The sequence below is a fragment of the Haliaeetus leucocephalus genome, unplaced genomic scaffold (assembly GCF_000737465.1).
Source record: "Haliaeetus leucocephalus isolate CR32 unplaced genomic scaffold, Haliaeetus_leucocephalus-4.0 Scaffold0, whole genome shotgun sequence".
NCBI classification, from domain to species: Eukaryota; Metazoa; Chordata; class Aves; order Accipitriformes; family Accipitridae; genus Haliaeetus; species Haliaeetus leucocephalus.
Genome location: NW_010972436.1, coordinates 29693958 through 29710266, shown reverse-complemented (window position 1 = coordinate 29710266; position 16309 = coordinate 29693958). Strand labels below are relative to the sequence as shown.

The following is a 16309-nucleotide window of genomic DNA, read 5'->3' as shown; positions in this document are numbered from 1 at the left end:
ATAACAGTGGGAGAGATTCCACTCTGAAGTTTGGAAGTACAGAAAATGGCATGGAGTGGTATAGGCTTTATTAAATGAACAAAGCTTCATCTTTGCTGTCTTGCTTGTCTTGGACTAAAATGTGACAGTTCTGCTGTATGAAAGCCTTTAGAGTGCCTTGCATGGTGGCTCTGCGTAATAATAACCCATAAATCGGGCCACAGTTATTTTGGTGCCTCTCTAGTTTTGTTCATCCCCAGTCTGATAAAAATCAACTCATGAATCAAACCTGGCTGTTGCAGGTGGCTATGCAGGTGTATGCCTAACAGTGACTTTGAGAGCTTTTAAGCCATTATATGAGTACCTGAAATACTGCTTAGTGGAGGGATGTCCTAATCATCCTGGATTACTTCAGCTTTAATGGCGTGTTTGTAAAAACCTATTAAGGTGTATAACAAGGGAAAAGTTGTTCTCAATTTTCATGGTATATCCTTAATAGCTTGAGCAAGTGTTGAGGTAAAATAGTAATAGCTAGATAATATTCCTATTGAGGAGCGAACGTTAAAGAAAGCTGCCTGGATGACTGTAGTGGGACTGCAGCAAAACTTCTCAATTTTTAGTTAATTTTGAGTAACACAAATCATCTCCTAGCCACCCCTAATTAGCTTCCATCCAAGTACTCTGTAATTATATGGCTTCCTCTTAATTGTGCATGCATTGTATTTTGCAGATAAGCAGTTTCTGAGGACTGAAGGACCTGCTAAAAGGAACACCTGCTTTTGAGGTATGAACTACTTTTCTAATGACACACCACTAATGCTTTAATTAAAAGCAAAGGTTTGATACAGCTCTGTGTACACACTAAAACTTCATCTGTTCTGGGAAATACAGCTACCATCTCGAGTTCTGAAATGTCAATCTCTGACAGAACTTCAGTAGGAAAACCTGGCAGAGCAGGCACGCCTGGCTAAGACAAGTGGAGTGTTAAATGGACTCTAGGAGAGTCTGCATGTCTTTAAAAGTTATTATACAGAGAGTTCTGCGACTCGAACTTCTGCAGAATAAACATATCTGAAAAGCACTTACCTTTCCATTCTTTTCTGTTAAATGCTTTATTTACTATGCTTTTTCCATTCTTCCTTTTAGGTATTTATTAAAGTTTCTAACATTCCTCTGGTTCTGTGCAAGATAGCAGGGCTGGTGTGTGACTCAAGGGATGTCCTTTATAGCCAGGTGGACCTTCTTTTCTTGCTTTTCCTGCTGCAAAGGGCAGACATCTTGTTTAACTTGGTCACTCAAATCTTTTTATCAGAGTAAGAGGACTACAGGAGATTAAAATGGGCAAACTAGGCTAAGAAAAAACAAGTCTGATTTGATTTGTTAGGAATTTGGAGCAGCGGACCATTGAAGTTTCATGTCCTAGCCTTCTTTTGTGGAAGGCACCTTTCACTGGAGTCTGTCTATCATCAGGTCTGCAGTTAAAGGATATTTTTGGTGCAGGTGCTCACATAACATGCTTTAGTGAAGGAATTACAATTTCTTCTTTGTATTTGTATGGACTGAGGGACCCAGGTGTCTTCTACATTGCAGTTTGATTAGTGTGACAGTGATTGTTCTGAAATGCTGCCTATTTCTTCAAGTCCTGGGAGTGGTATCAGCCTGTTTACTCCACTAATTAATACTTCCTCTGCCTTAACCTTGAGGTAGCCTAGAATGTAAACCAATAAAACACAGGGCATAGACTTGTAGAAAAATGACTAAGCTGTTAATGTCAGTCTGCCAGTACCATCCAAAGATATTTGGCTGTAAAGAATGCAGAGGAGTCAAATGGATGCAGTTCAATTACAGCTTGTTTTAAAATCACTAACTGTATCTACTATGACTTACTAAAACTGTCTTAAGTGACAGTAGCCTCGCATGTCTCCTAAAACTTTGTTATGGGTATGGGATAAAATTGTTCCTAAAATGCTGTAGTCGGTCTCCTTAAATGGCAGGTGCAGAGATAACATCATAGGTGCAAAGTCCTGTCTTTTCAGTCTGGCTGATGCTCTTGTGTATCCATTCAGGATGTGACTGGAACCAGGCTCAGTTAGGGACAGCCACACCACCAGTTGTTTATACTGTGTACTGTGGCTGCCTGCCAAACCATCTTAAGTTGTTCTCTGAAAGCCAATGAATAAAAGCCAAATAAGATGGCTTATCTCCCTCTGGGTGGGAGGGAGGGAGGGGGTGGAGGGGAGGTGCCCAGAATGCTGTGCGTGCTTTTCACTGTGGCCTTGATGGAGCTAAAGAGGTCATGGGAGGTGGACTGTCACCTTCTCCTGCAGGGAGTGAGTGCTATGTGCAGCTGAACAGAGAAGATGACGTAGGAGCGTAAGAACACTACCTTGCCCTGCCTGCATGTTCCAGTCTTGAACTTCTTTCCCCCCGCCTTTCTACTTTACTTAGCTTTGACCAATGCGGTCTTAATGTCTGCCAGACTCCTTGGGTGTCCGGAATTGATCTCAGACTTTAACTTACTTGGTCATGTTATTAACTGCCAAGTTGTTTAAGGGGGTGAGTTTGCTATGTTATAATTTTCCTCCTTTCTTTCTTTTTGTCATGGTACAAAAAATGAGAGTTACAGTATAAGCTGCCTCCTAGAGTCCCAGGGATACATGTAGTTGTACCTCTCCACAGTTGTTGTTCCATGGTTTCGGGGCATGGAAACCAAACAGGTGTTTCCCACAGACTGTATTCAGCAGCTAAAAATGCTTCCTGAAGTAATTTATCTGGGAATATTTAATCCATGCTTATTGACTGCCTAGATGAATAAAGGCAACTTCCTCCCCAACATCCTTTGGAGGAGCCCAGGAGAGCAGGCAGGAAGGAGGAAGTGTTTGTGTGAGTCTGGCACTGGCTGGTTGGTTCTTGTTGGATGACCTGATTGAGGAATATCTTGGGTTCTTTACAAAACAATAACCTGTTCATCTCTGATTGTCACTCAGAAATAAATAGGTTTTTCCTGCTTATTCAGTTATGAGCTCTTTCAACCAAGTACAGTTGCATGCTTGGTCATCTTACTTGCTTTCTTAAACCACGAATACTGACTATGACTTGTGGTACATGGAACTTCATTTGGTTATTGTATTGGTTACATATGTATAGGTGGGTAGAAAGTACTTGTAAAAACATTACTTGCTGGATTACTTTACGTTTTTTTGTATAACTGCTCTAACTGCGAAGAAACATGCACAAAACCACATTTTTAGGATCAATTTTATTGATGAAAAGTGAACTAGATTGGAGCTGCTGCTGACATAATTGTGGTAGGAGCAAGTAACTGCTACTTGCTGTGTGACTCCCTGCTCCCCTCCTGTAGCAGAGCTCTGCCTACAGAGAATTCTGCTCAGATAAGGCAAGCAGGTAAGAAAGAACTTTGCCTCTGTGGATTTTGTAGCTTTCTGGAGGAGGGGCTGGTGCATTATCACCCACCCTTTTAAAAGGGGTTTGAGGAAGTATGTACTGACCTTCTAGGTTGAGAATGCTGAGAACAGAACTGAGAAGATTTCGCCCTGGAAATAAGAGAACCATTGGGACGAGGACAATGCTACCATGTCAATTTACCACATGTCGTTTTACTTCTCTAAAGTCATGTAGGCAGAACCCTTTATTTTACTTAAAATAGAAAAAAAAAAAGGTGGGTTTTTTTTTTTCAGTAGTACACTGAACAATTATTTATTTGGTCCCTTATCCTTCCCTTTTTGGAAGGGAAATTGCCTGTGTCAAAGGGCACAATACTGTGATACTGGATATTGCAGACATACCTGCAATAAGGAAGTGAATAATTCTCTAAAGAAACTAATAGACTGTACCTGATAACATTGCAGTGAGACCTGAAATTTCTTCTATTGCTCTTTCTTTCATGAAAGCTCAGCTTTTGTTTTCTAACCAATGCCTTGTTTTTCAGGCATCATTGAATGTATTTGTTATCAAGAGTACGGAAATGTAAATACAATAGTGGTTGAAATGCAGTAGCTACTCCCTTCCTCCTCTGCTGGCTTCCTGCATACATTATGGAAGGTGGAAACTATTCTTCTGCATTAATTCATTTCATAAATGAGTATTCTTCCCCTGTTGCCACCCCATCAGATTTCAAAAACCAAAGGGTATGAGTGAAGAGAAACGATTATTCTCACATATGTTCCTTGAGACTGAGAAGTAACATAAGGCCTCTTGCTCCTTTCCCATGCTCCAGCCTGATGCGAGCATAGGCTAACAGGACATCTTATTTTTCTCCACTTTACCTAAACCTTTGACCAGATAAGCCACACAGGTACCATTCTAGTTGAACTAAGTCTGCATTCACCTGCTTGTAACATTTGAGCACCTTTCTTAGAAGGAAAACTAAAAATTGGAGCAGTGCCTTCACTGACTTGAGTGTATTTCTCCCAGGCTTAAGTTTGCAGTTATTTTTAAGAGCTGTTTCCTAAATGTGGTTCTGCTTGACCTAGTTGGGTCACTAGTAGCTAATGTTGGTCACTTTCTTAGGCAGGAGTTTTGTCATTAAAACTAGCTCAAGATAATGGAAAGGCTCAAATTGTAGAATTTGTTCTTTTAACTAGCTCGGGAGGAATTAGGTTCAGCTGTTTGATGGGTGTAAGCAGTTAAATTGAGCTCAGACTATGGCTGTCATGCTTTTTTTGTGAAGTCTGTCACAAATTTTGTATGGCAGTAACAACTTTCTGGGGATAGTTATTTATCTTCAATTACCCAGGTCCTTCTTGCATAACCTGCCACTTTAAATGCTGTTAGTATGTCTATACTGCACTAATGCTGCTCCCTTTTCAGAACCAAGGAGTTCTGTGATGCTCTTATGGCACTTGGCCAACTGCATGACTGAACTTAGCTAAATAAAAATCCCTGGGATCCTCTCTAAGAATAAGCATCATGTGAGAGCAGGAGTGTTTCCCTGCTTTGAGAGAATTAAAATGGCGTGCTGGTAAGGAATAACAGCAGCAGCTTAAGGGCTAGGCTGGCATCCCTCTCTGGCTAAAAGGGATAAGCTACAAGTCCAGAGGAAGCAGAAGGGTCTGGCATGTAACCTTTAGCTTTCCTTGCTGTTGAGTTTGTCAGTCCGGGATGACATGGTTCTTTCAGAATGTACTGTTTTTTATAATTCAAGAATCTGATAAATACCCTTATGAAGGAGACGTGAACATATTTGCTGAACTTCTAGTCTAGCAGTGTTTCATATTGGGCCTTGTCCTACAGCTTAAATACCTATTAATGTATTATTGAGCAAATTTCTGAGCACTTCTCTGCACCTATATCTTTTTCTCACCCTCCCCCCCCCGCCTTGGGAGCATGGGAGGTACTGGAACTGGTGTAGGCGTCTGCTAATGTTGCCTCAAGTGGGCCTGCATGTGGCTTATGTTCTGGCACAAGCAGTAATGGATGCTGAGATAATGTTATCTTGCAACTAATTCCCTTGCTGAGGGAGAAAGTCTCTGCTCTGCTGGCCTGCGGTGTATTAACACTGGTAATGGAGCACGTGAATGTGCCTTGTATTCTGTGGTCCCTCAGAAAAGTGTGTGTTCTCCCCTCTGGGAGTTGTGTGGTGACTCACTGGACCTTTCCCTGCTTCACATACGATTATGAAGCTAAATTATTGTTCTACTTTTCTTTGTTTTGAAGCTGTTACATTACCAAATAGGAGCACCTCTTTCACTTGGATCACAGACAGGCAGCATTTACTTCCCAGGCTTTTAGCAAACCCTTTCATGAGCTGTTGTAGCCAAAGACTTCAGCTCTGCTTGCAGAGGTGCCCGAGTGTGTTCAGCATTTTTAAAGCTATGTGCTTCTACCTTGTTTTAAAAGGACTTCTGATTTTTGTCTGTCTTGCTTGTGCGTAGGCACAAATACCTCTACTTAGAAGTAATTCCTAGTAACACAGAATATGGTTAATCTTCATTATATCTATTGTGGAGTTGCCCCAAGGTGAACAAACTCCATGCATTGAATTGCAAAAGTGGTGCAAAGAGCCAGGCCCTTCCTAAACATGTCCTAGTGACACACTACTGTGTAAAGACAGACTTGGATATCTCAAAGCTGTTTTAACAGAGTAAGGAGTAGGCTCCACAGCTCTGAATGTTCTAGGTATACTCTGCTCCCACCCTAAACATGTCTAGGGACTTCATTTCTCCATTAATTTCTGAGCACCTGAGTGGCCTCCATGGAAATACAGGGACTGAATTTTGTTCCTGGCCTGAAAATGTGAAGCAAACAGAAAGCCGCTAATGCTTGGTAAATGGGCATGTTCACTCTAAACTAGTTTTCCTACATGGTCACAAAGTTCTGCTCTGGCTGATGCTCTGAAACCTTGGCTGGGCACTAACATTTGCTGCTTCTTTTTAAATGTCTGTTTCCATAACACTTTGTTGTGGTTTTCAAATGGCAAACCCTTACCTCTCCACTAGTTCAAATGTGTCTGTTCTATTTCCAGGTTCCTTTTGGGGCATATCTGTCAGTTCTCAGAAGCCTGAGGGGAGGGCATGATTCTCCAAGGCAACTGATGAGTCCATAAACTAACTTCCTTTCTATAGCTAAGATCTTGCAGAATTTGCCAGCAGCTGAAACTCGTTTCTTAGTGTAAAAGTGTGGTTTGTTTCATTCTTCCAAAGTTTTTTGACCTTCCAGTAGTGGAAAGCTTTAAAGTATTGTTTTCTCTTTGCAAATCTAGTTGAAAAAGCATTGACAGGTTTGCTGTTCCACTCATCTAGCTCTGAAACATCAAGCTGGTGATGAGTTACCATTGATGAAGATAGTTTACTAGTCAACTTTCTCATTTTGAAGCTACCAGTTCTGTGTCCTGATCGACAGGTTCTCATGCTATATAATTATGTTGTCAAGAGAGGTGCTTATTTATATTAAAAGTAAAGTAGGTACTCTAATATAGTCACTAATGTAACTAGAATTATTCTATATAGGTAAAGGAGTAAAGCTTGTATGTAAACTGAGTTCCTGGAAGCAGTGACTGTGCACACCCGGTTGCCAAATGAGCTGCTTCTGTTTTCATGGTTGTAACTGCTGCTCTCTGTAAGCTGTGATGTTTTATGCTCCTTGCTCAAATTTTACCTTGCTTTTTGAGTAACACTGGCTAACGTGTCGGTCTTGGGGCACTTCTCTAGAGAGTCAGTTTGCTTGCAGCTTTTTTGTGGGCATCAGACTGTGTCTCGGAGTAGGAGAAGCCACAAAGCTGGCCTTCAGGAGCTCTACTTGAGGTCTTTCCAGTGCCATTTATGACTTGAGTTATCCTTCTTGATAACCCTAGTGAAAAAAAGGAGCAGAGTTCCTGAGTGTAAATCTTGCCTCTTTCTGCCTGCCCATTTCCACAAGCTTGAATCATTTCTGCTGTTCTACAGAAAGTTTAACTCAGAATTTCAAGGCTTACTACAGTAAATTTCTTGATGTATGCATGAGGTACGGTATGGATGTAACATGTTACATGCTATTTAATGGCTGCTTTATCTCTCTTCCATGAGAGCTTTTTTCGATTAACTTCATTTCAGAGTCCGTCCTCTGTGGTCTTCCTCTCCCTCCTGCTGTCTCAAGCTGTGTATATATACATAAGGCAAAATGTTGTGAGTTCATAAAGGCATTGAGGGCCTGCACAGCGGTATTACAACTATAATTAAGCTGGACTGGATTTCTGAAAAATCATTTTTCTCACAGCATGACTTGAGCTCTTTCTCATCTCCTGGTTTGTAGTTCTAGTGTTCACACTGTAGAATTTTCTTCACAAGCAATTAAAAAAAAAAAAAAATCATCTCAGAAATGAAAGCTGAAATGCTCATGTAAGCGCAAGACCCATTATTCTGGGAGCAACATATGCAAGATAAATGTGGAGTATGATGAATTTAGAGGAGCTGACATGAGGACTAAGTGACTGAGGTGAACTTTTGTAGTAAAACTTCTCCCTTTTTGTGCACTCATTAGTCTTCGTTTCCAGGCCGTGGCAGTGAGATGATCTTGCAGGAAGAAGAATGAGGAGGTACAAAATGCATAATAAAAATGAGAATTATTGACTGATCCTACTATGTTAGAAATGTGCCATCCTTCTCTTCCTCCCAAGAGAAGGGACTCTTCAGCAAAAGCCAGAAAGCCATTATTTTCTGGGTTTGATCCTAGGGAGGTAGAAACTGCTTTCCTTTCTGATGTGTGTGCTATTAAAGGAAAGCAGCTGACAGAACAGCTGCTTTCCTTGCCTGTTTAGTTTGTGGCTTAGCAGTCAATATGCAACATAGAAAGAAAGTGCTCTGCTAACAGCCAGAGTTTTCATACCCTGCCCCCACTTTGACTGTCTTTCCCTCTGTGCTCTGCCAAGTGAAAACAGGAGACTCTTTCCCCCCCGCCATGATTAATGAAACTGTCCTTATTTGGTGCTGCCTCTCCTGGTGTGCAGCACAGAAAATCCTGTATTCTGTGAGACAGCTTGAAAACCAGCAAACAAGTATGACTCAGGGGAGTTTCTTTTTTTTTTTAAAATAGTTGAGGAATAGGTCATTTTAGAGCTAAAACTTACAAGTCTGTGCAGAAGGTGGGCAGACTCCTTTATTTTCCTTAGATAAGCATTTATGGTTTTTGGAGATGACATACCAGTCTTTTTTAGGTCTCTTATTTCAATGCTTGTAGGCCTGTGTAGAGCTAGACACTTGAAAGTCCCTCACAGTTATTATCTATGAACTCATCTTCCATGTGGCTTTTTTGAAGGCCAGCCAAGACCATTAATCCCCACCTTCTAGAGTCCCTAATCCCTGCTGGGGCTTATAGGAAAGTTATTCTTGTACTCCCAGTGAAGCTGCTCTGGCAGAGTATCTATCCTGCTGTAACTTAAGGCAGGTTTATTAATGTGACTTTTTATCAGCTTGGAAATGGTACAACTCATAATGTAGCAATCTAACTTGGACAGTCTTACCCCATCTTGCTGAGTGGTTCATAGTAGTGAAATTGCCCAAAGGGAGGGAATCATTCAGGAGGCTTATCTCAGTGTGCTTAAGTATAATTAACAATAGTAAAACGCTCTTTGCAGGCATGAATACATGCCATGTATTTTTTTGGGGAATGAGTGCAAGTGAAGTGAAATCAGGATTGGAAGTAGTCTGCTGGGGTGATTCTTTGCAGTTGTGTCACACTTTTTCTCAGCCTGATGCTTCTAAAGCCTCCTGGCTCTGCTTTTTGTCCAGATGTGGTGAGACTGATGTAAGGCCCTCTTCCTCCGTGAGCCTTCCCCCTTCCCACCATCCTTACTTGCTCAAAGACTTTTCTTTGGTTCCAAGTAAGCTTCTACAAACACTCAGGACTGGTTCAGGTGGGCTTCCTTTCATTTATTGTCCTTCTCTAAGGTTCACCTGTGATTTTGATAGAAGGGAAGTGTGAACAATTTTACCTTCAGTTCATGACTGTTAACTCTGTTGGGTTTTAGTAGCATTGGCCAGCTCTGTGCTAAACCTTCTGTTGATTGAGGTGGTTTATTGGGTGGCTTAGGGCCCTTGCTGTCAAAGGGAGCTGCACTGCCTCTCCCGTGATACATACCATGGGAAAATTGCAAAATTCACTTCAGCTTTTAGACAAATTCAAAGCAATTTAAGTCTAATTTCCAGGGATGTGGTAAAGCTACTCTCTTGGCTGTCTGGAGTCTTCTGTCTGTACAAGTTCTGTGACCAGAATTAAGGTCTTCAAAGCCAGATAGCAGATGAAGTTGGCTTGGCTTGGCTCAGCTGTTAAGCATACTGATAGAGCATTGTAGACTTCATGCCTAGAGTTCTCATGCCATCTCATTCTGGAGCCATTGCTTACTACCTGCACAGAAAAGACAAGTTCTGCAAAAAATATCTCCTCACCCAGAACAGAGAAGAACCTGAATAAAGGCCAGAAGGGAATGTAACTGATGGAGAATGGCAACTGAGACTGAAATCTGAGTCAGTAACCAGTCTCACTGCACAGTACAACTGTCCATGCACACTGGGCTTCATACTGAGTCCTTTGGAAGAAGCAAGGGCCAGTCTGTGCCAGGTAAATGCTGTGTTGCAGAGAAGTAATGCTTCTGAATGTGATCATCCTTGAGTCCCGTGATGTATCTTAGGGAGCCGGAAGAGCAACAGGTAAGTCCAGCCTTTTCAGGTTCATCAGCAACTCTGAACACCTTCAGAGCACTAACTGGGCCTCTCTCATGTCTTCCCTAAAGCAGTACTTTGGGAACAAGTTCTCAAAAAGGGAATACAGGAATGCATAAATTAAATGTGATGCAGTCATCTTTCCTTACTTTCATAAGAATCAGTGTTACAAGTTAGTGTAGATGATCTTAGTTTGCCAAGGAAAGGAGGGGATTTTATCCTTAAGGGAAGAAGTCTAGTAGTACAAACTACAGTTAGATAATAAATTAATAAAACATATTTATCCAGAGTGCTCTGAGAGTTATGAAGTATTATGTGTCTGTAGCTGCTGTTGATATGCTGTCTGCCTGTTGTGGTGCTTATGGGAAGGTGCAGTATGGCAATATGCTTGCCATATGTGAATAGTAACAGGTCAGCCACTCCCAACTGATGGAGAGCTGTTATGCGTTTCCATTCTTCCCCCCCCAACATACTAATCCTTTACTAGGAAATATCTATAGGGAGAAAAATATCAGCCCAAGATTTAAAAAGCAAACAAAATCAACCAAGAAAAAGCCCCTTGACGTCATGTGGCTCTCTCCCTCCTTCTGTTTTGTGAGGCAGAGGTTTACTTGCTGCATTCTGGCCTGTGGCCACAGGTTGCTGTGGGGGATTGGAAGTCTGGTGCTCAGGGTAGGGAGCTCTCCACTAGGATCAGCAGCTCTTAGCCATGTGACTGCTGTTGTTTCAGCCCCATCAATTGGTCATGACAGCTCTGGTGGCAGTATGCTAACAGAAGCCCAAATAATCTTACAAGTAGTGACAACATGTGGAAGCTTTTTTAGATAATATTTGCTTTTATCTTAAAGCTGTGTTCTCATATACCTTTCCATGCAGGAAGAAGGAGGTGAGGAGTAGTGAGAAACTAACATCTTTCTTGTGTGTATATATACATGAAATTCTTGCTTTTGGAGCTGACCTTCCAGATTAATTCTGGTTGTCTTTATAGTTTTGCAAGTCAGGCTTTTCCTACTGTACTGACTTCTGGCCTCGCACTGTAGACAAACTGAAGCAATTGCAGACAAGTAATAACTTGTGGGTCTTTTGAAGCAGCAGGAGGAAGACCTTTGTGTATTAGTAAGCAGGATCAGTGGCTGCCTTTCCATTGCAGGACTGGTTAGGATTCCTAGAGCTAGCTTCATAGGACCCTAAGTAATTTTAGCTCTTAAATTAAGAGCAAGAGAGTTACCTGAAAATTTGAATAGATTGGCTATTGTGTATCAGAGGGTCAAATTCTGGAATTATTCCTCAATTTTTTTTACATAGCTTTGTCTCGTTTCCATTCTTGGCAAAAGACACTGCATGAATGAAATTCCATATCTACTGCAGGACTGCACTACTGCGTGCTCTCCACACTACTTTATCCTCTCAGAGTCTGGGTCAGAAATGGATCCTTTCCAAAACTGTATGTGTGGCCAGGGAGGTTGGAGGGTGGTTTTGGTTTGGTTGTAAAGCTTGCCTTCAAGATGCAAAATGGAAGTGCTTTAGGACGTGTCTTATTCTGTTCATAGGCTTTTGATCATTGGTTTCAAAAATACGAACAGTGGTCTTCAAAGAATGTCAGAATCGTGGAGTAGCTGACGTTGGCAAGGACCTCTGGAGAAAATCTAGTCCAACCCCCCTCTGCTTAGGGCAGGGTCACCTGGAGCAGGTTGCCCAGAGCTGTGTACTGTTGGGTTTGAACATCTCCAAGAATGGAGAATCCACAACCTCTCTGAGCAGCCTGCTGCTCTTGAACTTAGTCCAAAGTAATTGTACCAACAGTGTTGGTTATATGGAATATGACTGATTGCTTTCTTTCTGACTTTTTTATTCTCACAACACTGTCATAGGAGGTGACCCAGGAGATTCCTGACAGATATTTGCCAACTGAGAAGTGATCTCTTTATTAAAATCAAAGATGAAGGCAGCTAAAGTCAGTTATGTCATGTTCTTATTGATGCCTCCTAATTCTCCCTATTCTGTCATTAAAGAATGTCGTATATACAGGCACCTGTACGTGTGTGTGTATATATATTTAGACACGTGCAAACAAGACTTCTTACTGGTGCTTTTTCATTTGGGTATTCCTTCTGCCTTGATCTTTGATGGAGATGTAGCTCCAGCTAATTATTTTTATTTTGCATAAGTGCTGAATGTAGCACTTATTTTTAAACTGCTTTTACTTAATTGAAAAGAATGATAATAAGGGGCATATAATAGGCATGTTACTTGCCACTAGAATACAGAGATTCCTTGAAATCTTGAAGTACTAATATTTATTTACTTCTTTCCCTCCCTCCACTAATAACAGATGTGGCTATAGTGATCAGTTTGTGATCAACTTCTTCACGGACCAAGATCACCATAAAAGCTTGTTCTTTTGGCTGGTGCAAAGCTTGTATTTTAAATGAGCAGTACAGAGCATTGAATTCCGCTTTGAAGAGTCTATTGTAGATGCAAGTGCAAAGGTGGAAAGGTTGAGTGCATTCATCTGTCCTTGCTGGCATAAGGCTAAAGTTTCTTGAAAAACATCATCCTGGATCACAAGGCTTCTGCCCTGGAGAGAGTGGAGGAGCCATGGAATCCCATTGTGCTTGTTACAGCTGTAAATGTATATAGTCCTTTCATAAAGTCTTTCAGTGTTCAGTAGCTATTACAGTAGTCTTTCTTCTAGCCAGCTCCAATGTAATTTTTATTTGCATTTGGGAGCTTTTCATTACCTGGTGTGTGGATTGTGTAACTTCTCTCAAATGCACTCTGCATATCTGTCTGGTGTTGGAGATGTAACTGCCATAACAGAGATGCAAAGCTGATGTCTGATCATTGTATTTGTTAGGCTGGGCACCATCCTCTTCAGAAAGACAAATCAGGCTGGTTTTCCTCAAGTTACAATTTGTCTGTACTTGAGAACTCAAGTAGATGTGAATTGTCCATGTTGCTGTTACCTCCCCTGGATGGTCTTCTCCTGGTCCCTGCAGCTTCTTTGGAAGTCCCTTTACTTCAACGACAAATGGTTTCTTTTTTGTTAAATCAAGTACAGAAAATTTTAACATAAGTGAAGGTCTACATCTGAAAAGAGCGGCTATAAACTGAAATGTAGCTTTAGTAAACCTGAAAAATGCTGGACTGTCAGCTTTCAGGCTGACTTTAATTATGGCTTTTATGTTGACAGTGAGTAGGAGATGCACATGTGGAGAGAGGAGGTTATTTTACAGCTTTCCTCTAGCTAGTTTAGGATTTCTGCCTGGATATCTTTCCTAGACTTTATCATTTGATGAAGTGTAGTCTCTCCAAGCTATGAACTTCTATTTTCTTCCTGCCTTCCAGACATTATCTCAAATGTCCAGAAAACTGAGAGAATCTTTTTAACATTACTGAAGAGGCACAAATACTGGGAGACTGTCTGCTGCCTTACTTTGCTAATTCACATGCCATCTGAATAATTGAATATGGTGAAAGCATGCTTCACTGGCTTTATTATTGCTTTCTTTAAATCTAGTTGATGAAAATGTTTCAAGCTTATGGAGCAGAAATGTTCATTAAAGATTCGTATGCAATCTAGTTGTAGAAGTTTTGCTGTTAATTGGTACTGCAAATATACCCAAATAATGCTTTACTTCAAACAGTGGAGAAATGGCTCGTACCCTAAGTAATGAAACCCTACAAATTGATGGATACTCTTTGGAAATACTAAATAAAACCCAGAATTATGTAGACTCTTACAGGGCATCATGAAATTGAAATAACTGCACTTTTTTAAGCCATCAGCTTTGAAATTCTGAAGTTGCAGTTCATAAAAGTTGAAGGTATGGAATTAAAAAAAATGGCCTTTGTCAGTTAGAGCTCATTTTGTTCAAATGACTTTCCCTGTCGTAGTCTATTGGCCTCACTGTGGCGGTTTCCGTTCTGCTCTGACAGTTGCTCTTTGTTTATTCAAAATATTATCATGCCCATGAAAGTGAATGACTAATAGCATTAACGAAGCACAGTTGGCATGCAGGCTGTGCTCACCACCTGCAGTGCTTGCAGCCCCCCTGCCTGCAGCCATCCTGAGCATCTTCTGCAGAGTCTCTTCAATTGCTTCAGATTTTCCCAATTCCATAGTATTGGTCCCAGCTGAGACCATAACTGCTTCTCAGCTTGTCTTTGTGGCCGCTGCCTGGAAGAATTCATGAACCCACCTGGAATATAACTGCTGGTTTTCCTCATGTCCGTATGTAGATCAATGTGCACTTTTCACATCTTAGTCAACTTTCCAGTTCGCAATACAGTTCTAACAAGTCTACCATGGTCAAGCTTCTGCTCAGTTGTCTTGTGGCTCTTGCATTCATTTTCCTCTTTTGCCTGTCCCCTTCCACTTTCTTAGGCTTGTTTCCTTTTTTGACTTAGGCTTTTTTCCTCATCCAAAGTACATATATATGTGTTCCACCCAAGACTTTACCTGAATCTAATCTTTTTGCTCATATTCATGCCTGCTCACGTGTTTACTCCAACTGTCCTCTCTCAAGTGAAAGACCAGCAATGCTTGGAGCACTCATTTAATTTTCTGCTTGGATCAGTCTTGTCTCCTTGCGTGCCTAATGTGCAAGTTCAGTTACTCACGACTGAACAAGCTACAGACAGCTTGAGAATCTCCAGGATCGTTTCAGTGCGTGTGTAGTGTCACTTGGAGCTCGTTTAACCTGTTTCATGTTGTAGGCTTTTTGCTACAGGAAAAAAACCTCAAGTGAGAATAGCAGCCTGAATCAAAAGCTGAGGGAAAGGTGATTAGTGACCTGGTAAGTGGAAGTAGTGAGATATCAGACATGGAAGAGGAAATGACTCTGAGCAAACTGTGTTATGAGGAAGCAGTAGTGGCTGAAGCTCTGCCTTGGCTTTGAAATTCTGTTGACAAGCTGAATCACAACTTCGTCAAACCCATCTAAAGTGAGAAGTTAAAACATCATGTTTATTATCTCATGTGTGGCCATAAACTGATTGTGGAAGTGAACCGAGATTTGCATCAAGCCTTTGGAGCTATTTTATGGTTATCAGTTATGTGGTTCAGTGGCACTGACTTCTGTATAAAAGCCCAGACTTCTTAGGGACACCTTGCCATATCCCAAATCCTTTGCAGTACCCTTGTGTCTGTCACCACCCTGCCTGCATGATGGATAGCATGTACTGCGGCTTGGTAGTCCTGAGTGGAAATAAATACATTGTCCTTGTGTTTCTCTGTGGAGGCAATAATAGGAACTTCTTTGCCTTCACTTCAGTTGTGCACTTTTTAACTTATCTATAGGAGCTTGGAGGCTCTGGGACTTACTTAATGTATTCTATATACTTAAAATTAGCCAGAAAGCTGTTGGAGAACTTGTTCTGAGAAGGGTAACAACTCTACAAGTGCTTTGTCTGTTGTAGCAATCCAGGTGTAAAACCACCAATGCCCCAAATCTACCTTGTCTATACTTGACACTCCTTTTGCCCTTCATAAAGGAGGGAGGTAATTACTTAAGCTGTATAAATAATAGTTGGAAACTCTTTTGCTGTATTTATGTATTGTCTGAAGGAGAACGTGGTTTTGTATGACATGACTCTTACTGAAATCCTGATGTTGCTGGAAGCCCAAACATGCATTTGAAATTAGTAATAAGATATTTTATGTGATGCCTTATGTAAGCAGACCCTTAGTGTGACACAGAGGTTGGCAGCACGAGTGGTGTAGCAAACTGGAGCTGAAAACTGCTCTCTGCTGTTTGCTTTAGCTCACCGAAGTTGAGAAAGCTGCTGACTGCACTCTGGTTTAAACAACTACTCAAAGTTTAAAATCATTGTTTGATTTTTGCTATGTAAATATCTATAGCCTTCTACTTAACTAGTGGTATGATGATGTATGCAGTATCAGGTACTTATGCTTGTCTAGCAGGTCTTGAGTATCTGGACTGGACAGCCTTCCTTCTGCTAATGAGATGGTAGCTGTACATCACTGCATTTTTGGGGAACTAATTCCTGAATATAAGCCTGTAATTCAGGACACCCATTTTGAGGCTGTTGCATTGGTTTTTCTAGCAAGCGAGTTGAACATGAATTTGTAAGCATTGCTGGAGAGACTTTAATAAAGATCACTTGACCTGCATGTCACTACATCTGAGAAGACACTTCTAGTAATTTGAGTG

At 41.1% G+C, this 16309-nt stretch overlaps 1 protein-coding gene across 1 annotated transcript in view; it reads left to right on the top strand.

The window, feature by feature from the left end:
• Window positions 1–703: 703 nt before the first annotated feature.
• The window catches only part of MAP4 (microtubule-associated protein 4), a 127097-nt gene continuing 111491 nt past the window's right edge, over window positions 704–16309 (top strand). Inside the window, exon 1 of the mRNA XM_010563415.1 lies at window positions 704–763. The gene's annotated coding sequence lies outside the window, so the exon portion shown is untranslated. The remainder of the gene's footprint in view (window positions 764–16309) is intronic.